We start from the raw sequence: 26,225 nt of genomic DNA on the forward strand, positions 1-26,225 counted from the left end.
AGCGTTACTTATGAAGGTAAATATGGTACAAAAAGGGAGAGCTTGTAGAACACAATGTGAGAACTTGCAGAACAAAAAATCTGAACTTGTATGTTAAAATTTGCACTTGTAAAAATTTAATTTGCACTTGTAAAAATAAAATTTGCACTTGTAAAAAATATTCACACACATGTGATCTGAATTTCAAGTCATAGTCATCAGTATTTATTTAGAAGCGGGCTGGCTGCTAGTTAGCTAACGCTAGCATGCTATTCCACCAAGTTTCCATGCTACATAAATAAGCCGGACAGAGTTGTCCCTCATCTGGCGATAGAAACCCTGCTTTTCCCGTTCTGTTAGCTCAGAGCTCCACAGGTACAAATTAGTTTTGCACCAAATGTATCGTCAAGAGTGTTGTGAAAGTCGAGGTGCGCAGATTCGCCACTTTGTGATGCGAGAGAGCACATATGTGAAGTTGCAGTGACAGATTCGAGAGGTTGTAATCACTGAGTTGTGGTTGTGATGGAAAATGAACCAGAGTAAAAAAAAAAAGTATACGAGTAAATGTTGCATTATAAGTTTGCAGCTGTCATTGTGTTCATGTAAATATCAATCTACACATTTGTGAATATTTTTTCTGTAACTTCACATTCAGAATACAGGTGTGTGAACAACAAGTGCAAATTTCAACTTACAAGTTCAGATTTTTTTTACAAGATCTCATGTTTTTTTTCTTTGTATGACTTCAAATTCAGATCACATGTGTGTGAATATTTTTTACAAGTGCAAATTTTATTTTTACAAGTGCAAATTAAATTTTTACAAGTGCAAATTTTAACATACAAGTTCAGATTTTTTGTTCTGCAAGTTCTCACATTGTATTCTACAAGCTCTCCCTTTTTGCACCATATTTACCTTCATAGTTACTCAACGTAACGTGAATAAACTTGAATGCATTCTAACTAGCGATGGTGTTTAACAATAAAAACTCCAACTCCCATAATTCCACGCAACTTTCCAACTTCATCAAAAGTCTGTGTTTACAATCTATTGTAAACACGGACACAGCAGAAAGTTACATATTGTACATTTAACCAACTTCCAAACTTTACTGGAATCTTAAGGTTCTCATTTATTAAGTCAAGGCAGTCAAGTCAAGTAAAACTTTATTTGTGCCCAGAGGGGCAACTGGCTTCGCAGCAGTGATAACTACACAAGATCAATAGAAATACAACATACAACAATAAATACCCCAAAAAGCCATATTTATCAAGTGTGGTTGGTGGTCAAGCTGATATTACCTAATTATATCTGAGTTTAACCCTTAGAGAATGGAGATGCAGGATCATGGAAACAACAATCTCCCGCGGACTAGCGGCCGTCCACGGGAGATTGTTGTTTCTATGATCCTGTTTGAATCGGTCTAAAATAAAAACCATAACAGCTAGAACGTTTATTCTTTTTGCAGCAGAAAGCTAAGGGTGCTGTCTATCGCGTTGTGTTGAACGCTCGTGATGACGTCATCACGTTACGTAACGTCCAGTGTAAAACAGCTGGCAGAGCATTTCTATTCGAGATTAAACTATCAAAACGCCTTTACGCTCTGCTCATAAAAATTAGCATGTTTAAAAAATTAAACATTTTACACAGTTCAAATAACTTCTGTAGTGTTAAGAAATATTTCGTTCATGTTTCTACATTGAGAAATCTTTTGGATCAATAGGTTTTGTTTTTTTATTTAGTAAAATATGATGAAAACATCAGATTTTTATTTGATTTTATTTATGACACTATTTTAACACTTTTATTACATAGTATGGTTTACTGGCTTACATAACCTTTAAGCTTAGGTTGTACTGATTTTAGGGATATGAAGCATTTGAAGATACTCCAGAAATGACATCACAATAAGCAAACATACTTTTAGTTCATAGGGTTAACAGTTAGATGGCTGAGTGTATGAAGAAGTGTTTATTTCGTTTATATTGTACTCACATTTTCACTCACAATTTTTTCTTAATAAATTGAGTGCATTTGTTTCCTAACTTAACCCAGTCCCTGGCATCATTACTTTGTTCATCCTTGGCCCATGCCTTATCTCTTTCTCTGATAGAGGATAAGATTCATTATATCATTGGTTATCTTAACCACTGACTCTAAATCATCTCTGAGGTGTATGCTTATCAATTACAGCCTAGAAAGTTGTTTTAAAAATAATACATGCCAAATTAACATCTGCCATTTCACAGACAAGGTCCAAGTCACTATGGATCACAAAAAAAGGTTTGCAATTTCAAAAACAAGTATTGATCACTGATATTACTAAGTATTCCAACTGCAGAGTATTTGTGGAAAATGTGCAAGAACTGCATCAAGCAATGAGACTTATCCAAGTTTTCTGAGTTGGATTTAATCAATTGCGACAGATTTGGAGCGTTGCAGAGGTCCTTAAGTGCCTTTGAGGACATTGAGAGCCAGTCCCAATTTAAATCTCCCAATAAAACATAATCCTTGTCTGATAACTTATGCAAGAGCAGTCTTACAGCTTCATGTGACGCCAATGGTGGGCAATAGCATCCTACTGCTATAAGATCAGCACCATTGGGGAGATATATCTTAGGGCATCCAAATCAGTTGATGAGTATGTAAACTTGGAGCGTTTCACCTTGGTTTGGTTTTGTGTCACACAGAGAAAAATCCAAGCGTACCAAAATGCATCACTACTACTACTACTACATAATACATCATCATTATCATCATTCAGACCTTCCCAGACGAACCGCACCAAGGGGCAAAAACCAACGCTTTCAGCCCTCTAAACAAACTTAGAGCGATTAGTAAGCATTTTTTAACCATCTAGGCTTGCTGTAAACAGACGCTTGAACCAAAACTAGTGGACGAGGAGTAGTTTGGTCCGAGGAAGAAACTACGCACTCAGGGTTTTCCCTGCTTATGGGAATCTATTGATGTGGATGGTATCTATGGATAAAATGTACACATCCTGCAAAAGCATCTACCATTTATTAGAATGCCGGTCTGAATTGGTTGTTGACTAATGCGCAATGATAAGCATTCATAAACAATGTTCACACTTATCGAGTGCCAAATAAACACACACACACACACACACCTCCGTGGGAAGGTGCAGCAACGCCGGATTTTGAGTGAATGCAGAGCTTCATCCTGTCTGTTTCTGTGTCAATTAAATGTGTGCGTCGATATGAGACGCTGAGGGGCAAAGGGGGTAGTGGAGAATGCTGTTATTGGCTGGGGGTTACACGTGTCGTGCCTGGACACAGTACGCTAAACCGTGCCCTGGCCCGCTTGAAAGAGGTGGGCCAGGGCACAGTTTGGTTGGACTTGGGCGCAGTACGCATCAGTGTGATAGCTAAACGTGCCTGAGGACAAAACTGACGTGCTCTGTATAAGCAATAAACCTGTTAAGCTGCGTTTAGACAGGGAAACAGCGATCTGGCGATTTGCTGCAGGGTTGTGCAGCGGTGGGAGTGTCAATGAAACAGCCCATTGTTTGAGAAAATGACATTCAGCTGTTTCTATTATTTATATTTCATCGAGTGTCAGAGTCAGCCTGCAGAATCCCCTCAAAATCAGGTGTATATTGCAGTGCGACCACTGGCTTTAATTAACAATGCAATGCAAACAGAGGCATCAGTGGGACAGAGCTTTAAATATAGATTAGGCATCTGAAATCAATTACAAAAAAAAATCCCCTCCAACTGGTGGTGCTAAAATGTCCATCCATGACAGCAGAGGATGAGTTTCCTGCGGAGATGCAGGATTATTTCCAGCTCAGGAAGTTCAACCTGCCTCTGGAGCTACTGAAACAAATGTATTCCGCAATTTATCCAGTCTTTTCTCTGCACATCCATCACTGTGTGGTTCGGATCGGCTACCAAACAGGACAGGAACAGACTGCAACGGACAGTCAGGACGGCAGAGAAAATCACTGGGACCAACCTGCCCTCCATCCAGGAGTTATACCAGAGACGGTTTAGAACTGAGACGCCCCAACTCAGAGTAGTTTCCTGTATCTGTGTCACGTAGGCTCCGCAACTGCCACGCCTCTTTAGGAGACTAGAGGCAGGTCTAGCGGAGCGTATTGATTCCAATGGGAGAAGTGAACGTGAACACAGATTATGACTGATTCTTTCACTCCATGGTCACTAAAGTAAATATAGGAGCCATTTTTCACAAGCCACATATCTCGAGAGCATTCTGACACTAAAATGGCATTTTTCAGACGGACACATCAGGAGAAAATTTACTTTGTTTGAGACCTGTTTCTGTCTCAGGACCAAACTCTCACGAGATCTGGTAACATTGACAAGCTAACATCAACTAACGTTCGTAAACGCCCTAACAAAACTAATCTCTGTGATGCTAAATATGTCTTTTAGCTGTGTAAATATCTTAACATTAGCAAAAGAAAATACTAATACATTTAATTTAATAAACTTTTCATCCATCCACACAACGCTCACTACACTTTCAAAATGAGGCCACGCCCATTTAGGAGACAGGAAGTGTGTACCGTTTCACAACATTGCCGCTGCTTGAAATGTGCTATCTTTAGTTTAGAGGATCTTTGGTTAACTCCTCTAGAGTCAGGAAATGGGAAGTCAGGAAGCAGCACTGCAGACCCATCACACCCTGGACACAACATAACACCCTGAACACAACATCACACCCAGACACAAGATCACACCCCGGACACAACCTGGACACAACATCACACCCCGGACACAAGATCACACCCCAGGCACACCATCACACCCCGGACACAACATCACACGCTGGACACAAGATCACAAGCTGGACACAACATCATACCCCGGAAACAACCTGGACACAACATCACACCCTGGACACAACGACACAACCTGGACACACCCCGTTTCAGCTTCTCACCCTCTGGTAGGCGCAACAGACCACTGCTCGCAAAACAACCAGATACAGGGACAGTTCCTTCCCACACGCCGTCACTATGATGAACACTTCACCAGTCCATAGTAAATAGTAGTAGTAACATAGTACATTATTCATTTCATATTTAATAGTTAAAATGTAAATATCTGTCAAATATACACTGTATTTATCCACCTACCTCAGATACTGTATATAAGCAACCTGTTATATTAATAATTCTGTATTTATTCCAGCACCTTTTGCATTGCCCTATAGTTACTGTTTATAATCCTTATAGAGCTGTTTACATGTGTGTGTATACGTATGTTAATGCATATGCATGTGTGTATATATATACTAGGCCTGTCAATCGATTAAAACATGTATTCGCCATTGATCGCATGACTGTCTATAGTTATGTTTTTTAATCTGTTCTAAATGTACTTTAAAAGGGATATTTTTAAGTTTTTAAGGCTTAAGTGGTATTTCATCGACAGTACATTCAAATAACTTTAGTCTTGTGGAGAGAACCATGTGACAGGGCTTTGATACGGAACAGACCCTTTTCTTTATCCATTTCTGCTCAAGGTTTGTTGCTTTTTTTGGGGGTCTTGAGCTGCTTTTTAATGATCATTGACTTAATTAAAAATATAAGTGATAAGGCCTGTTACTCAGAATGAGAACTAGTTTATTTTAAGATTAAGTTAAGTTAAGATTAAGCTCTTAAAAGAGCCTTTTATTTGTGATTCATTGTTAATCGCGCATCAAAAAATTTGTGGCGTTAAAAGGAATGTTTTTTAAGAGCAAAAAAGAGCCGTCAAATTCCCTGTATGTGTTTATACTTATTTGGCCATTAAAGCTGATTCACATTCTGAATATGTATCCAGTACTACTACATATAGACAGCTGCTCTCTTTCTTTACCACACAAATAGACAGACTAATAGGCAAGGCTGTCTACCACGCATACAGGCATTTTCCATTTCATTGTCCTGGCTCAGGACGTTACAATATTGTCTAATAACAGCCCATGAGAAGGTGGAGAGGCGGGGATCATCTGTTTCTGCCACACAGAGAGGACCAGTGGCAGCTCCCAGGCCCACATTGAGCTGTTTATCCAGCTGCTACTCCGCCACGGGAGGCAAAACCTGTTGCTGTATGGCAAACCTGTTGCTGTATGGCAACAGGTTTTGGGATCCACAGGGAATGGACACAATAGAAGGAGTTCTGCTCTAGGAATATCACAACATAGTGAAATTTAACCCAGAATGTAATGCTTAGATAGCCAGTCAGCCATTAGTCAAAATCGCATGAATCTCTTGTTTTCAAAAGTTACTGATACTGTATTTCAGAAATGTCTGCTTTTCTATAGATGGATATCCGATTTCATTTGTTACCTTTGCATTTGTAGAAATGGCCTTGTGGCTCAGCATTAAAGGAAGTTTTCGCAGAATTATTGGTGTCTTTCTAGTTACATAATTCATTGTTTCCCATACCATGATGGACCAAAATTATGTTAAAATGCAGTTAGCACAGTAGAATAACTTAAAAAAATGGCATTCAAATGGCACCCCTAAAGCTCTGATCCTAGAATCGTCCCTGCTCATTATGCTTGATTATTGTTAAGAACTTTTCTGGTTATATGCAAACGATGCAGCACGTCTTTCACAGGTTTCTACTAATCTAAACCAGACATCATGATTCATCATGATTCTTATTCATGGCAGCATAGATGAGTACAAAATTGACAGGGAAATCTATGGTATTCTTGTTGAGATATTTCAGTCTGGACATTTCCCCACAGAGAGCCACACAGCCAGCATGACTAAAAGAATTGAGCTGCCAAATGGAATTTTCAGGGGCCTTTCAGAAGACATGAATATGCTACTGTGTGATGTTTTATTTCTGTATGTTTCACCAACAGCGCCGTTCTAGAATATGGTCCTAATCGTACATGGGCCTTGTGCCAACATCCTTTTATTATCTTAGTTTTTATTTATCATGTGTTGCATATTCCAAAAATAGAAATATTTATATTCTGTATATTTAGGACTGTCAACAAATCTCATGAAAAGACCCAAACCAACAATGAATAAATCCTTGTTACAAATATTGTGTGTGTCCAAAGCCTTAAGATCTATTATTGATGACTCTACGCTGTAGCCTACGTAAATGGCCTACGCCGTTGGCGTGGGGAGTGTGTGGTAGAGCGAGTGAGAGAGTGACGGGATTAGCTTCGGAGCAAGTACGGACTCTGGAGGTGTAGACGGAGAGAGAAAGTGTCTCCCCTGTGCTTTCTGACCGCTGCAGGAAAGTTAACCCTCTCCTTGATTTCATGTTGTTCACGGAGAAGGAGAACCTGGAAATTAGTAGGGGGAGATGCAACGCTACCAAACCACGGAACGTGTCTACGAACCTACCTACAACTGTACCTACGAATGTACCTACAAACGTACCTACAAACGTACCTACAACCGTACTTACGAACGTACCTTCGTAAGTATGGACCATAAATCAAGCTTAAGAGCCATAGAGCTCCATTGTTGTCTAAAACTTTTTAGTGAGCCACACTGTTGCACTGGTGACATGTAACTTCATTACCCTTAACACATACACCGCCTGCTGCAGGAAATACTCTCTAGAGCACCAAATGTGGATTAATCCGCCGCTGAAAATAGTCCAACAAATGCACTATTTTCTGCTAAGAAATACAAAGGCCAGCTGTTTGGGAAATTACTAATCCTTAAAAAAAAAAAATATATATATATATATATATTTACATGGGACCTAAGAATTTGCCATTTCAGTGGGCTTGGGGATGAGTGCCACAGACAGGATAGGGTGGTCAAGAAGACGGACTAACACATTATTGGTTTTGGTGTTTTACTGAAAATATTTTTTTAAGCTAAGCAAGATTAGCAAATAATATTTGCTAATCTTGTTGTCCTGTCTTGTACAGGGCTTTGTGACCAAATCTAGTCTCAAGACAGAAGTAGTCTGCCTTCTACCAACAGTTATTGTCAGTTTCTTTTATTCATGATCACAGTCTTGTCATAACCTTAACTAAGTAGTTTTAGTTACCTATATAGTAGTACCTATAGAAAATGATAATATGAAGCATTTTAACAGTCATATTGATCGTTTCAGGAGGCAAACGACAAATGACCTATTTTGTGTTGTGATGTTTACTTCAAAAATTCCAACCTGCTGTGGAACAGGAAGGATGGATGCAGCGTGGGAAACTTCAAAAGACAGCCTAGTGGGAGAGAGTATGACCTCCATAACCTGTGTTCTATCACATGCATTTGATATTAGACATTAAAAAAGCACGGCTGTGCCAGCTGAGAGAGATCTTCCTAATTTGAGACATAGAATGGTGTCCTCTCTCCTTTTCCTCCCCGTGAGGCACAATTCCATTTAACCAAATGAACTAAAGTCTTACCCATCTCATTTCATCTACAGGCTGCACTGGCACACTTCTGCTGTATTTAAGAGGAGACACCTCAGGTGAATAGGGAAAAAAATTAACTAATAGATATCAGCATGAAACTTCCCCAGTTGATTACTGACATTAAGACAAATATTTTCTGTATTTTTTTAGAATATTTATGTTCAAATATGCAAATTAGGTATTATCTCATTAAATATGCACTAATTTTCATATATTTCCAGAAGAGAAATCTGAACATTGGATAAAGCCAGATTCAAAATTCTTCTTTCATTTTCTTGACATACAGTTGTGTTCATAAGTGTACATACCATGGCAGAATTTGTGAAATGTATACCATTCTTTTAAGAAAACACGAGTTATCAGACAAAACATGGTACTTTGATTTTAATGGGATTCAAATTAAACCATAAAGTATTACAGAATAGTGCAATCATAAAACAAAACATAGCAATAAAGAAAATAATGAGATGATCCCCGATCAAATGTTTACATACCCTTAGATCTTAATACTGTGTATTGGCCTCTTTTACATCAATGACAGCTTACAGTCTTTAGTGATAGTTGTGGATGAGTACCTTATTCCCCAGATGGTAGATATGCCCATTCTTCTTGACAAAAAGCCTCCAGGTCCTGAATTCTGGGGTTGTCCTGCATAAACTGCACATTTGAGATCTCCTCTAAGAGGCTCAATGATATTAAGGTCAGGAGACTGTGATGGCCATTCCAAAACCTTCACTTTTTCTGCTGTAGCCACTAAAGGGTTGACTTGGCCTTGTGCTTCGGATCATTGTCATGTTGGAAAGTCCAAGTGCGTCCCATGCACAGCTTTCAGGCAGATAAGTGCAAATTGTCCTCCAATATTTTCTGATAACATGCTGCATTCATCTTGCCATCAACTTTGACTAAATGTCCTGTGCCTCTGTAGCTCACACAATCCCAAAACATCAGAGATCCACCTCCATGCTTCACAGTAAGGATGGTGCACTTTTCCATCATAGGCCTTGTTGACTCCTCTCCAAACATAACGTTTATGGTTGTGCCAATAACGTTAAATTTTGGTCTCATCACTCCAAATGACTTGTTTCAGCAGTTCTTAGGCTTGTACAGGTGCTGTTTGGCATATTGTATTGCGCAGTAATGATTTGTTGTTCAAGTGCCTCCTTATTGTGGATCTTGAAACAGTCACACAACTTTCTTGCAGTAAAGCCTGTATTGAACCTGAAGTAGCTTGAAAGTTCCTTCTTTGCATCCCGACCAATTTTTCTGGTAGTTGAGCCTGAAATCTTTTTTGGTCTGCCCGACTGTGGCCTTGATTCCAGCCCACCACAATTTCTCCATTTTTTTATCAAACTTTGAGCACTTATATCCTTTTCCTGATTTATGCACTTCAACTACCTTTTCTCGCTAATCTTGACAGCTCTTTTGATTTTCTCATGGTTCAGTGAAATGGTTCATTAAAGGGTATGTAAACTTTTGAGCAATTTTGGGTGATTTCAGTCATCATTGTTATTCAAAAAGGGCAAACACAATTATGTGATAATAAATGGCTTCATCTGACCGCTATCCCTTAAATAAAAGAGAGGTTTTCTGCATGATCAGTCATATTTTCAAAAAACTGGCCAGTATTTCACAAATTATGCCAGGGTATGTAAACTTATGAGCACAACTGTATTAGAGTCAAAGGTTTTTTGTTTTTTTTTAAGATTATTTTTTGGGGCTTTTCCCTTTATTAGACAGTGACAGTGGATATACAGGAAAGGGGGAGAGAGATGGGGGATGACACGCAGCAAAGGGCAGCAGGTCGGATTCGAACCTGCGCCGCTGCAAAGGACTCAGCCTACATGGGGCGCACACTCTTACTGGGTGAGCTGGAGGACGCCCCGAGTCAAAGGTTTTTACAGAGGGGATTTTGGATATCTCTTTTTATCACTCCATTAATCAGAAAAAAACTGTCAACATCCATAAAAAAAAATCAATTTTCGCCCCGTTTTTAGGTATAAAATGTTGTATAAATCAGACTGAGTGATATATGAACAAGCCCCTCTGTAAAAACCTTAAGAATATACATAAGAATACAAATGGAAAGTTTGGTGTATGTAAGTGCTGCTAAAGCAGAGATTTATAGCTCAGAGCATGAGAAAAAACTAGGGCTGTCAGCATTAATGCATTAATCGCGATGCGATTAAGGGCCACACAAATGCCGGCATTTATTACATTTATTTTACACTTCACTCGGCTTCGCGCCGTGCCTAAAAGGCTACTATTTTGACCCTTTGCCGCACCTTTACTTATCATCAAGCTGCGATACTTCCTCCTGCTGCAGGCTGCAGGCATGATGGAGAAAGACAGCAGCAACACAACTCTGAATGGCTCTTTTTATTTTCCAAAAACTCCCGGATAGCTCGTAGAAAAGTTGAAAGCCATATGCACATTGTGTAAAGCCGAATTAAAATATCACCGAAGCACGTCAAGCTTGAGCTACCACCTACAAGCTAATTAACGTGACTCAGGTTGATGCTACCCACTAGCATGCTATCCACTCAGGCAAAGCAGTATTTTGGAGAGTGCTACTTGCCGACCTGTGGATGAAACCAAATCCAAAAAAAAAAAAATCACTACAGCTCTTGCGAAACGGGTGGCAACTAACTGCAGACCTGTCAGCATCGTAGAATACTCGGGTCTTAAAGACGTACTACGGTTGGCATGTTCTGACCTGTCTTGTTGCCGTCGAGGGGGACAGTAGTTTTCACACATACACAGCCTGTATGACACAGAGAAAGCAGCCCAACTGGAACTGCTGTAAGGTGCTGCAAACGCTGTCTCATTAACCGGTGATCACTGGACGTCAGTGAGTAATCAAAATTATTTAGGAGTTACTAAACACTATATTGACTCTGGTAAGGATAGGGATTTTTAGTTTTTTAGTTAGGTACTTGGAGGAATTGTGCAATAATGACAGATTCACACATTTTTCTTTTGTTTACAGTAAATAATAACAAATACAAATCTTAAAGTAAAGTTCATAAAGTAACTTTCTTTGCATTCATTTGATTCCCAGTCAAGATACACTGGTAAGAATTGCTATCCATTGTTAATATGTACTTAAACGTAAACTGTTCTGAAATGCAAAATAATAGAATTTTAATCATGTGATAAAATATGCAATTAACTATAGAAATTCAGCGATTAATTGCGATTAAAAAAATGAATCGTTTGACAGCCCTAGAAAAAACCCATTTTGAGAAAACGGCCTTTAAAGATTTGTATTGTAAAAATTCAAAATGTTTAGTCGAAACAACTATTTACAGACACAATATCTTATCAAATCATTAGTAACAACAATACAAACCATCTAAATCACATCAAAACTTATAACACAGCATTTATGGCCTTCAACTGAACAGAACCCCAGTAAAAAAACAGCGTACATGCACAAACGGTCCCATGGAGAACTGACACCCTGGCCTAGATACTGTCTACAGCCTACATTTCCATGCCTGCTTCATATGTAGGCCCCTCATCCAGTTCCTGTTGATGCCTTTTCACCTTTTTAGCTGTGCTCAGACTCTTACATTTTGCACTGGCAGATGTCAGCTTTCGAGATCCTGAGCATATAGAATAGAATACGTTTTATTGTCATTGGACAGCAGCTGTCCAACTAAATTTTTCCGCAACTCACCCTCAGTGGTACACAAATAAAATGACAGTACCCTTATAAGCAAAAGACACAGAATAAAAACAATAAATACCACCAGCATATCAGTTTCTCTCATTGCATTGGCCGTCACAACTGTGCTCTGAAGCCACAACTTCTCCATAACAGCAAGCATGGCAAAGGCAATTTCAATGAAGGTGGAGATGGCCATACTTGCTGCTGCCTCAAGCTTACTTTTCTCCACAAAGACCGTTTTTGGTCACCGCGCCCATATAACAGAATTGAGGCACACATTTGCATTTTGAGTGCCTCCATGCTGCATTCGCTGCAGCAGGCTTTGGCTAGACATACGGTGGTACACTGGGATTCTCTCGTGCTAGAAAGTTTCCAGCATGGTGTTTATGGCTACCAGGTGTTTCGCCATTTTCCTTTGCTTTCCTATACCAACACCAGGAGGGATTGAACCTGGTGTGCAAGGGGCTGTCATCAGTAGACCTAGAGTGGAGGAGACCTGCCCAGATTGCTGCCTTCATCTGATCTAGTGAACCTTGGTTATTAAGAATTGCCCCCCTGTAATAATTTTTTACAGTTTGTTATTTGTCAGTTTCCCCACACCCTTCCCTCCTAATTTACCCTGTGCACTCAACTTTCTTAGTGCTGTACCCATCAGCTTGTGGGCATGATTGATACACTCCAATTTCACAATGTCATGCCCAGGGTATGGGTTCAGTGCAACCACCTCCCTAAATGCTGCACTATCCCCATCTGACAGCATCTCAATGTACCGCACCTGGTGGCGATTCACAGACCTGGCCCACATCCTCTTTGCTGACTCCTGCTCCATTCCGTTACTTGATCCTGCACAGTGTGTCTCTTTCCAGCTGTCAAACTTCTGCTCTGTTATCTTGTTCTGTTGCTTAGCATTTTCCTTCAGGGCACGAGCATGACAATTTGAGGATAGGACCTCATAGTCTATCACCAGTCCCGTAAGGATGTCAATGCACACACCAATCCCATAATGAGAGGTGAAGCCTCTCTTTTGCCAGGTGCCATCAAAAGACACTTATATTAATGACAGCATCTGCATCCTCCCTCAGCAACTCTGCCACATCTGGGTCAACATCTGCATAAGCCTGCCTGATCTTCTACTTGGTCTTGTGCAGTGACTCCAAGCCGCTCTCAATTTTGGCGACTGAAATTACATTTATAGTGTATTACTAACTGTTCACCCATATTATAAAACACAAATAGATGGAGGCTATAATCTATAATGCCACAAATGTTACAGAGAGAGAGAGACAGAGGCTAGAGATGGGACGTTTCCCATTACTGCTAAACATACAGAAACAAGCTGTAACATTTTGGACACTTCTAAATGTAACTCAAAAAGACACATTCCATTTCAAAGCACTTAAAACCCAAGAGCCAAATCCTGAAAACAGTTCCCTCAGTCAGCTAATGGTGAAGCTAACTAATCAGGCTCCCATCAGCACTGGTTCAAAACAACAGAACAAAACTAATTATGAATCATTCAAAAGATTAATATTTAGAACATTGGAGAAAGCAAACAAAGTAGACTAAACTGTTATTTTACAGGGTATCTGCACATTGTCAGAGATACGAAGAAGAGACGGATCCTGACTAAATACAGGCTCAGTGACCACCAACTGGGTCAGACAGAGATGCACTTCCTCTTCCATTGTGAAAAATTATCTTCACTAAGCGATTTACACCTTGGAAAAATAGCCAAAAAATTAAAACTTCCCAATGTTAACACCAGAAAAGAAGCTGGAAGTTCTCCAAGGAGAGGGGACAGCAGCTCCACTGACAGCTAAATATGTATCTGCCTGCCACCACCTGAGGGACTCACAACCACTTTAGGATCCCAAAATTATAGATTTGTTTAGTATTGTATAGTAATTATATTATACAAAAACTGTAACTGTTGTGTAATGTAAGTGTTTTGTAATATAGTGTGTTGTATCACGATCAGTAAAGTATAGTATATATGGGACACCTATATATTTAATATATGACATGTAGGCTATAAATTTCTGTAAACTGCTTTGAGAGCAAGAGAGAGCGCGCGAGAGAGCGAGAGCGCGTGTTTCCATACCTGTTACTCTCCTTTGGTGTCTCTGATACGTTTTAACATGAAGACCAGGAATCCCCCAACACAGATTTTTTTGAGAGCTGCATATCCCAAACCTAACTCATGCGCTAAGAGCACCATACGCAGATGCACATCAAACACTACATTGTTCCTGGATACGTCTAGAAGACGAGTAGATGTGTAGACACTTTGCTTGTACACATCTTTGCAGAGACTGCACTCTAGTAGTAAACTGCTATAGAACCCATGATTCTGCGGATCGATGCTAACTTTAAGCCCTGTCCCTGCGTAATTAGGACAAATTAAACTACCGATCAGTTCATTCAAACGCGCTACATGAATTATCAGCCACTGCTTTGTGACGCATTTCTTTCAACATTTTAAACTCCTGTGGAAATGTCAGAGCACGTCATGTGACGAATCTGAACAAATCACTTTGTCAGAAATTGACATCAGCAAATGAGATTTTGCTTTTATCCCCATTAACGCCCCATTGTACTTTCAGGATTGGTTGCTGATAAAAAGGAAATGACCATATTTGGATCCGACAACACTGCACAGGAGAGAGAGAGCTTTCCAACGGTATATGTGATGATAGGGTGCAGACAGTGATCACGGAGCAGCATGTAGATTTAGAACACCAACTTTTGTTGAATTTAGGAGAAATCTACAGATGCAAATAGACAAAGGGTAGTAAAATAAAGACCTAAATGTGTATTTTGGACTTTTTTTCACCACAAGTCTGAAAGAAGACATGTTATTGAAGAAAAATAGCCCAAAATCTCAAAATTGACCAGTCTCCCCTTAATACTGACCCATGTTTCAGTATCTGAAATCCACCATCTAGTATCTTGGTTAAGCCCCACATTGAAAACAGCAGGGTTACCAGTGCATTCCTTACACATAGGGATTTGTATAATACTCTGAAATTTAATATATTTTTTGGAACTAAGAAATTGGTGTACCAACACAGACTAGTGTGTCCAACCCAAATCTCTCAGGTCAGGTCAAAGGTTCTTAAGCAATACCTCTGCAAGAGTTCCAGTTTCCTTTCCTTCTTGGCCTGGGTTATGAAACCTACCACTATTATCCATTGATTATTTACCAGTAAATTAAGGTGCCTAATGATTCAAGGCTGGCATGGGAAAACAAATTAAATGTCCCATTCTCAGAGACAAAACAATGCTGTTGAGAGTAATTAAAAAAGCTACCAAGGGATTTCCTGGTAGATTTTAATTGTTTTTACTGGATTCTATGAATGCTAGGTAGACCCTGACTTAAAGATGATACAGACTTTTGGTGGCGTTAAACGTACAATATGTAACTTTCTGCCGCTAGGGGTCTCTCAACCAAAACAATGGATTGTAAACACGGACTTTTGATGACGTTGGGAAGATGCGTGGAATTATGGGAGTTGTAGTTTTTATTCTTAAACACCATCGCTGGTTAGAATGCATTAAAGTTTATTCAGTTACATTTAGTAACATTTATTCATGTCATTCTAATAAAATAGCTGCATTTTCCCCAACATAATTACGTTTTTCTTGATTTAATCTGTATTGGTAGCTGACCAGTTAGCTAGTGAGCCAGCAAGCTAACATTAGCCAGCAGCTAAAACCACACTATCACAATATATTTCACATGTCAATTTCACCTTTTGGATAGTTTCAACACCGGGCGGACAGGGTTTGTGTAACGCTAGCTAGCTACTCAACGAGGCTGAGAGATGGGTGTGGGTGGGCATTGCCCGCTCGCTGCCGCTTCGGGACGGCGAGGACGTTCGATAGGCCGTTGTGCAGCAGCAGAACATCTCCAAGCTGCCCGGAATGATCTCCGCCTTCACTTTTCTGTAATCTTAACAATTCGTTTTGGTACTTAACCCACCTTTTGTCGGGTTGATTTAACTAACTGTAAAGACAGCTAAACGTGAAGGGGGGAGAAATACGGCAGGGAGGAGATTTTCGGCACGAACACCAGTAGCGCTAACAGAGACGTAGCTAACGTTATGGCTGGCTGCTGTTGTGACGGTTTTCTGACGCTTCATTAAACTGCTGTTAGCGTCGTTACCACCCGGCACTGGCGTTAAGTGCTGGCCGGGTACGGATTGCTGTAATGGTAGTGACTGGCTACTAGCTGGCTGTGGGCTAACGGTAACTAGCTATTGCTACATGTCCAGGGTATGTTGTCAACTATCATCCTGAATTAAGTCTCTTTGCGCCGGGGGAGTGAGAGAGACAGACCGGGGTGTGCTAGCTGGCTAAATTAGCATTAGATTAGTCTAACGTTAACGTTACTGGTGAACTCGTTCGTTGGTTAGCCCAGTGCTGCTTTTATCCGTGATCAAAACAATCATACTACTAATAACTTTATGAGCGTGTTGAACTATGTTGTAACCCTATAATGGTATCCACCAATTAGTTAGCTACTTGTCAACCAGCACATTGTAGTAACGTTAAGCTGGATCAATATTGATATGTATCAATAAATAAGATCTCTGCTGTATTACTGTGTTGCAAAGTGGCATGTAATTAATCACAAAATGATGTGGCAGAAAAAGCAGTATTACAGTTACAAGTATTTTTTTCTGTGACATTGTATGATTTACAATTACTCTCGAACGTATCATCTGGGTGCCAGTGTTTTGACGTTAGTTACGAGTAACTAGAGGGTGAAAGGTTATATGACACCACTGACAGGCGACTAAAGGAAACATCCCGTGTCAGAAATAAAATTATAGATTTCTCTGGGTTTGACATTTGGTGGAAACATTTAGAATAGTGTAAGTACACAACTCAAAAAATATATAACAAGGTATGGTCATTTTTAGTCATTTTAATGCAGAAATGTTACATATTGTACCTTTAACAGCCACCGGGACTCCTTTACACACTCTGTGTGAACATCCTTTAATCTGTGAGTTTTTGGCAGCATATACATGGTCAAAATAAAGAGATTTCATACATATATGCATAGTTGTCAGTTCATAGTAACCACGGGTTTGCTGATTTGCAGACCAAAAGACGCCTTAATAATTTGGTTAAATAGGGGCTAAATTTGGTTGAAAGGTTACATTTTTTGTAACATCTAGGTTAAATCTTAAGGTCTCAGTTTGCTTAGAACAAACCACTAGGTACGAAATATTGTCTGACTGTGTCTTAAGCCAAAGGTGTTCTGTTCTGTATGGGCACACGCAAAGGGAGGGTGAAAACCCTGCTGCTGTAGCTTTCTCTGGCTGCATCACAATGTTTCTCCATTTCCCTCTGTGTTCTGTGTCTTTGTGCTATTGGCGTGATTAACCAACCCTGTCTTCTAGGTCTTACATCTTGTTTAATAAATGATTTAAATGATTGTAACAAAATATTAATACTACACATACAGCATATTCAATATCACGTTAAATGACAATGTATTTCATTTGTATTCCCTACAATATCCACTCATATCAAATATACAGCATGATTAACACTTTGGTTATCAGGGGTGGTTCTAGGGGGCTTTTAGTTTATCAGTGTTTTAAGCCCCCAATGACTAGGATTAGGCAATGGTTATGGTTTGGGTTAAGGTTAGGGTTAGGTGCCTTGAAGCAGAGATGGGGACTCGAGTCTGAGACACGGACTCGAGTCGCACTTAAGCCGCACAAACAGCTGACTTCAGACTTGACCCATGCTTTCAATAACTTCGTAAACAGTGGCAGTAAGCGAACAGCTACATGCAAGGTGTGTGGCACCAATATAAATGATGCCGGATCAACAACGTCGAACTTCATCAGGCATCACAAAACGCACCCAGATAGGTCAGTCACTTGCTAATGTGAAACATACATTTAGCATATATCATCACAGGTAACAAGCTAACCATCGCAAAGTGTTGTGCTAATGCTGGGAACAGGCAAATTGTATCTTTATAGTTGTATCCATATGATGTGACAGACTTATATGATGTGATAGACTAATATTTCACCAGGTCCGAGGGCTAGAGGGATGTGTTAAGTATACCTCATAAAGTTATCCTACAACTGATTTTGATACTGTACTGGTGGTAGCTACAGGACATGCTTTGAATTCATAAGACTTGAAACTTGACTTGGACTCAAGCTCAAATACTTGAGACTCGACGTGGACTTCCAAAAAATGACTTGTGAACATCTCTGCCTTGAAATCAATGGTTGCAGCACTGCCTTGAAGTTGATTAGGCAATGGTTAGGGTTAGGGTTAAGGTTAGGGTTAGGTGTCTTGAAGTAAACGGTCGCATCGCTGCCTGGAAGGAGACGTTAGGGGCTTAAAACACCATCGAGCGGGCTTTTCATTTGAATTTAAGTTTTCACTGTTGATTCGTTTAACTGTTTTACGGAGTTCAATAATTGCAACATCTTTCCAAAAGACAATTAGTAACCATGTTAAATAATCACGATTGACCAAAATAATCGTGATTATGATTTAATTTGTTTCCATAATCGAGCAGCCCTAAACTGTAGTGGAGTTACCTTGTGTGCCAGTCTGTGATTGCCGCCTTGAGAATGTGACAGGCTGTGTATGGAATAATCAAATAGGAATCAACCAGTAGTGGCTTGTCAATAGAGGGCGCTGGGGCGCCGCCCCCATCAAAATTCCAGAAATATAAATGTATACAAAAATGATATAAAAATGAAATAAAAATAAAAAATAAAATAGTTTACTCATACGATATGCCGGAGGTAGTAGCTCAGCATTTAATAAAAACTGGCTTTAATCGGTTAAGTATTTTCTATGTTTCAATATGTTTCATGCTGTTTCATGGGCAGGGATGCCGGACAAATGGATGTGTATGTGAGGTATGGTTAATATTGAAATTGTTGTCATTGTACATTTAGGAAAATGTTAACTTAGCTGTTGGTTAATTCAGCTACGGATACGTGTATTTTCCGTCCTTTTGTTGTGACTGCTATGTTTTCTGTAAGCTAGTCAATTAAGATGGACAAATAACATTGAGTTTAAGCTAAAATGTTTAAGTGAAATGTGGTTAAAATGTGTAGTATGTAAGAATATTTTGTATCCTGAGGAGAAACAGAAGTGAACTGTTACTATGGACAACTGAGTGATTATTCTGCACGTTTTGTGCAGGCTGGTTTTTTGTTGAGACGCTACTAGAGACAGAACTGTGCTGCTCAAGTCACCGTCATCATACTGCCTCCTGGGTTTCATCTTCATCATCACCATCTTCTTCTTACTGGATCTTCGCCATCATCATCTCCACTACTCACAGGATTTTCCCGTCATCTACTCCATTCTCTGAGGAGCCAGGATGGATAGTTTTACCTGCTAAGGGTGGTGGTAGGAACTTGAGTGCACTCAAACTAATGAAACAGGGTTGAACAAACAAAGACGCCACGTCCACACGTACCAAAACAATCTTTTTTTTCCCCGTCTTCCCTGGAACTGTGTCAAAAAAAAATGTGCGTCCAAACTAGGCATGTAACGATTCACTGAACTCGCGATGCGATACGATTCACGATACTGGTTTCACGATACGATTTTATCACGATTTTTTTGTACAAAATGAGATTTAAGAAAGAGATAAATGAAAAAGTTTCCTTTTATTTATTCTCACTCAGACAAAATGCTGCACATTTCTTTCTGAAACTGAAATATCTTTGTCAAATAACAAAACTAAATTGAAATATTAAAACAAATCCCAAATAAAATAAATAATACAAATAAAATAAATCTTTTCATATAAACAAACTATGGCTTTGCTGGTGCTCTTTCCTAGCTTAGAATCTTTCTTTTTTTTTTTTTACATGTTTTTTTTAAGAAATATCAGCATATCCACATTTTCTGGCAGAAGCTGAGATCTCTGCACATTCACAATGTCCCCTGCTGATGAAAAAACCCTTTCACTAGGGACAGAGGTGGCTGGTGTGGAGAGATATGCTTTTGCTATACTGGATAGCAGTGGGTATAGCTTAGCATTCTCTTTTCACCACTTGAGTGGACAGCTATTGAGGGAAATGGATGTTTCAGCTCTGTACTTAATCATTTCTGCATCAATCTGACTGATGTGCTGTGCAACTGGTTCATCAAGTCCCTCCAAGGAGATCTTCCAATGCTGTTTTCTTGGAAGGAGGTTGTTTCAGCTCTGCTCCTGCTCTGTCTGTCTGGTCAAGAGGCTGCTCTGCTGCAGGGGGGTGACCACTGGCACCTTCTTTGCCCTCATCCTGCACAGAGGAATAGCAGAAATAAAAAGACTAAGTAAAATCTAAGTACAACATTGACAGGGGTTTCACATTGTTATAAAAACAAGATTTTAATATAATTTGTTATAATTTATTTGTATCATTACTCAGAGTTTACACAAACACATTTGGAAACACATTTAGAAAAATATGCCATAATAATAAACAAATTATTTAAAAAAATCAATTTAGAGAAAGAGTAAAATAAATACAATTTAGAGAAAGAGTAAAATAAATACAATAGGTTACCTGGTTCTGCAACATCAGTACAGCTTTCTCCTTCAGTCTGTGGAATACATCATCACGTTGGTCTTTCTCTAGATGAGGCAGAGCCCGGAATCTGGGGTCTAATGCGGTGCACTCCAGCAGGTGGTTGTACTCTGAAGTGTATCTGTTGTAAAGGTTGTTCAGTATAGCTCTCTTTATGTTGCTCAGAGTGGGGGAATCTTCTTCGTTGGATGCCATGTTATGCTCGATCATATGCTTTAAGGGCACAATGAGAGACAAAGTGGGGGTTTTTTCGTCACACAGCACAGTGGTGGCCGTTTTGAGTGGCTTTAGAAGCTTCACAATGTCCTCCGCATCACGGATGTCTGAGCCATCTAAAGTATCGATGTCACGGACATTTCGTCGAACGTCGTTGCTCAGGAGAGTTGCTGTCACAGCCGCTTGCTGTTTGAGATAGCGTTTGATCATATCCAGACTGCTGTTCCAGCGCGTAGCGACATCGATGATTAACTTATGCGGTGGAAGCTCCAGTAGTATCTGTTTGGCTGCGAGCGCAGCTGTGGCTGTGGAGCTTCGGTGAAAGAAGGCAGCAATACGCCTCACTCTGCCCAACAAACGACTCACGCGGGGCACACTCAAACCCGCTTGGCTGGCTAAGTTCAAAGTGTGGGCAAAACACCTGACATGGGGGGCCAGCCCAGCCTCTCTGACAGCAACATCCATATTTCTCGCGTTGTCCGTGACCACAGCAATTCCATGGTTGGCCTTTTGAAGCCCCCATTCACTCACAGCTGATTTTAAAACTTCAGCAATATTAGCTCCAGTGTGTGTTTCGTTTGGAGTTTGGAGAACAAAATTAACCATCTCCCACTCACTGGTTATCACATGGGCTGTGACCATAAGATAACTCTGGGTAGCCCTGGAGATCCAGCCGTCGGTTGTAATTGATACACTATATGCTTTTCTGAGGGTCTCAATTACCTTAGATTTTGTTTCCCTGTAAAGCGCTGGCATGACAGTCTTGGCTAAAGTGGGGGCGTGATGGGATGGTGTATTTGGGCTCCAATTTGTTAACGAGTAGCTTAAATCCTTCATTTTCTATGACAGAAAACGGCCTCATATCTTTTGCCATGAAAACGCCGATACACCTTGTGATCTCTTTGGCTCTCGCACTCGTCGCCGCGAGTGGGGCTGCAAATCCGCCGGTCAGTGTGGTTTGGCCCACTAACAGGTTTTTACGTGCAGACGGCGGTGACTGGAGCTTCTCACTGTGGTGACCGTTTGTATGCTGCATCATGTTTGTTGTGCTATTGGTGTATATTAACATCTTCTTGCAGTATCTGCACACAGTTTTTGTTTTGTCCGTTACCACCTCACCTTTTTCATTTTTAGTCTTCGGAAAGCCAAAATGCCGCCACACGTCTGATTTTAATGAGTTTGGGGCATCCTCAATATCAATGTCATCTACACTTGCCGCCGCCATTTTTGCTTCTGTTAAAAGCTACAGCTTGTTCGCTGCTATCGTGCCTGTAAAGCGAGGTCAGAATATAGGCTACTGCTTCAGCGCCCCCTGCTGTTTAAAACGTGTATCGCGATTCTTTTAACATCTCAACCGACACGAATCGTCACATATTTTCATCGATTTTCAACCGGTTCGGAGTGCATCGTTACATCCCTAGTCCAAACGGATCCATTTGTAAAAGACTCAACACGCTACTTCATATTCCAGGCCTATAGGTGGTCCACTTCCGTTCATAACATGACTAGACTTTAATAACTTTCACCACTGCTCATTTTATAAAGGCCGCCGCAAGAAAACGTGTCTTTGTTTACATTGTATAATGTGCTGTTGGATTGCTTTTTATTTTGCAATTCTGTCTGCCATCGGACATGATTGCAGCGCGCTAGCTAGCAATCCCAGCAGTCCTACGTGCCAGACTTTACGTCAGTATAATGTGACTCTGAGAGCCACTGACCAAACGGGAGTGAGAGAGAGCTGGTTTCCGATATGAAGATGAGACTCGAACATCTCACATTTACCAACAAAACGTACAGCGACATTTTAACATCAATGTACGCTGTAACGTTTTTTCACTCTTAAGTCAGCGGCTGCTGTTTCAATCCTGTCGGCTATCTGCAGCGGGCGGGGCTGCTGCTCATACAGTTCCCCCGCTACTGACGCGCACACACACAAACACACACGGTGGATGCAGGAAAAACCGCAGATGAGACGACATGATGACCTAAATTATTATTATTATTATTATTTATTTAATTATTCGCACTGGCTGATTCCGGAGAAACATACAATGAAAACTTTCGTTCCTACAAAAACAGTTCCGAGAAAATGGACGAAAAGTTCATCATCGCCATTGCTGGGTTCCCTATCATTTATGATATGACATTGTTTGCGTATAGGGACCAGTTAATGTTACCTGCCGGTCACATCGTCTCTAAACAGTCTTGCACGGATCAACAGCTGGCGGCTGCTCGCTCTGCCTGCATGCTGCGGCGGTTCAGCGGCTAACGAGCGAGTTAACTGCTAACAGACACTGCTGCGACCAACAACCAGTACAAATTCTGTCATTATATATGTAATTTATAAAAGGTTTCTAGTGTCAATGTATTGGCTGTGCAGTGGCTGCTTGTGCTTTTTCCATGATCAAACATAGAATGCTGCTACGTCAGAGCGGCCAAAGCGTCAAACAGCTTCCCCGTACTTTTTGACAAGCGTCCTTGACCAGGCGACCAGAGCTTCTTTGCAGCTCAAGTCGGCGGCGGTGTGTACGTACAGTAAGTCTTTTTGGTAAGGTTACTAGGAAAACTCAGCCCAGAGTAGTTTTATTCTCCCTGAAACAAGATTCCTTTTTTATTTTTAAAGAACTACAAAAAAAAAAAAAAAAAAAAAAAAAAAAATCACAACTTTTTTTGCAACTTTCACTGTCTCCCGCAACTTCATTGCAACAAACATACAAAAGACATTGCAACTTTTATCGCAATTTTTTACAAAAGCTCCCGCAAAAATCAAGCATTTTGGGCCGCAACAATCTCAAAAAAAGGCCGCGAAATCCTGGAGGGACTGATAAACAGCTAACCATAGCAGCTAACGTTAACGTTACGTCCCTGCTGGAGCAGTCAGCTACTTTAGCGATGTTTAACGTTAGCTACATAACGTTAGCAATATCTTGTGTAGAATCCAGGACCAGCAGAGCAGAGGGAAGTGTCAGGGAGCAGAGACAAAGTATTTAGATGAAGTGAGCTGGTTTGACCATGGAGATGGGATACGGTTAGCTTGACCGCAGTCATGTCAGTGGCCTTGCACTAGCTAGTGCGGGGTAAGAGGTCGAAGGCTATGAGCTCGAGGGGTGTGACGATGACATCATCGATACGCACGTATCCGGCTCGGTCCAAACGAAGCCAAAAGGGAGCTGTTTTCAAAGTTTTTCACCCTGGGACCAGGTTTCAAAAAAGTGCATTTTCAGGCAGTGCGTTTACAGGATTCGTTTGGATCGGCCCAAACGATGCAAAACGTGCGTTTGCTTCAAAAAGCGTCTCCGTGTGGATGGCCCCTTAGTATTCCCCTGGTTATCGCTACGAAAACCTGTTTCATTTTGAGATCTCTATTTTAGGTTAATTTGGTTTTATATTTTTTATTTTTTTTCACCAGTTATTTTTTATTCTTTGTCGGGTTTTTGATATTTGGGTTGTAGTTTGAGTACATGGGGTTTGAACCTAATTAGCTATCTAAATTTGATTACCATACTGAATCATTTAGTTTAGCCATGCTAGACTTCTGGTTGAAAGTAGTACTGGTTGTGGGTGCAATTTGTTTCATGCCCAAGGTACGAGTTAAATTAATTCTGTGAGCAAAATGGAAAACGTAGTGTTGTAAATTAACATTCATATGCAAGGTTGTTGTTCTAACAGAGGAAAGACAGGAAAAAGAACCAATAATACACTACAGTTAAACGCCAAGTTACTCTGTTACTGTGAGTTAAAAAAAACCTCAGTCAGAGTCATTCTTCTTATGTTTGTAACTTGAATCTTGTATTATATTGTCTTGCTCTTCTTAAATAAATAAAGTAGTGCTGGTTGTTTTCTGTTTCAAAGTACTGCTTTGTATTTATTTGCGCCCCCCCCCCATCCACCAAAAAAAAAAAGCGCCCTCCAAAAAATAATTATCGCCAGCAGCCACTGGAATCAACACCATGCACCCTCTGACCGGAATGCACCTGGGGTCTGCATGGACAGCGGGGATACACCGAGAATCGTTGCCTCACATGTGGAAAAACTCCGTGCCTTTTAACACAACTATTGAATTGCCGCATGCATTTGAATTAAAGCTCTGCTATCATATGACAGATATAGCTAAATTTGCAAATACAGCTTGTCGTTTCTATGACCTGGACAAACAGCAGCAGATTACAGAACAATTAGCTTTCCAAACAGACGTCATGTTATCAGCATTTCCAGTCCAATAAAACCTAGCGTTGCCTGAACGGTGGCCCCGATACGCCTCATAAATGGAAAGAACGTCACGCAAAAGTCCACTTAATAATTATGTATTTTTAAATATATTCATCTTTACTGACAAGCAACAGTGAGATGTCTTGTCAAAAAAATCTTATTCTGAATCTATAGGGGAGACATTACATTTCGGCATACACTGAACGCACCCAGTAACAACTGTTTCCCTAGCATTTTAACTTTTATAAATGGTTAGCATTGGTCGCTACCGGCCTCCACGGTGCATTCTATTGGGAAAAGATGGAAAGAAACTGCTGGCGAAACAGGAATAAAGTTGGAATTTAGCAAGAAATAAAGAACTGATTGTAGCTTCTTTGAATGCCGAATGAATGTGTGGCATTTGAACACTTGAAAACCATATTTTGTTTTTTGTATGTGTTGCGCTATTTCGCTAACTACCAAATAAACATTAAATCGCTTTCTTTTCAAATGGCGTCTGGCAGGACGTTGCCTGTGAAAACATCACGCATCAGCCTACCTGAACTGCCGACACCGTTTCAAAGCTTAATGGTGTCTAATTGTGACAACAACAAAAAAACAGAATGCAAAATACCAAGCACAGGCCTACACATTTATAATAATCCAATATCTACATTACAGATCAAATATATTTTAAAAAGCAATTCCTCCATGCAAAAAAAAAATAAATGTATAAAGGCAGCGACCATTGCAGAGGACAAGCAGTGCAGACAGGCATAAAAGCAACAGGCGACACAAGACTCCTCACCTGCAGATACAGCCATAGCTGCTGGAGTGAAAGCTGCGTTTATATGATCCGAGGCAGCTCGGACAGGCTGAGGACAGCCTGCATGCTTAAGTATCCGCTCACTGATACGCACAAGTCGCAGTGTGAATTCGCATCTTTACTTATCAGTATAAAACACAGCACAGGAGTGAATAGGGAGAAAGGGAGGGGTTCTCGTGTGAAGTGACCGCGTAACAAAGACACCACGTCCGGTCTCCACTTTCAGTGTAAAACCTTTTACAGAAGTCGGTGTTAGAGTAGTCACGCATTGCACACCTAAAGAATATGCCATCGTATTTGATGCTATTCATGCAAGTCCTCTTCAATTTTTAAGAAAACATTGTTTCTAAATATTTTTTTTATGGAAGGAATTGATATTGTGATATTGTGT

General features: G+C 40.3%; 1 protein-coding gene across 1 annotated transcript in view; it reads right to left on the reverse strand.

Moving 5' to 3' along the window:
- Window positions 1–26,004, reverse strand: part of lrrc3b (leucine rich repeat containing 3B) — a 41,927-nt gene extending 15,923 nt beyond the window's left edge. Inside the window, exon 1 of the mRNA XM_031279095.2 lies at window positions 25,817–26,004. The gene's annotated coding sequence lies outside the window, so the exon portion shown is untranslated. The remainder of the gene's footprint in view (window positions 1–25,816) is intronic.
- Between the last annotated feature and the right edge of the window lie 221 nt (window positions 26,005–26,225).

This window comes from Sander lucioperca, chromosome 16, assembly GCF_008315115.2.
Source record: "Sander lucioperca isolate FBNREF2018 chromosome 16, SLUC_FBN_1.2, whole genome shotgun sequence".
Lineage (NCBI taxonomy): Eukaryota > Metazoa > Chordata > Actinopteri > Perciformes > Percidae > Sander > Sander lucioperca.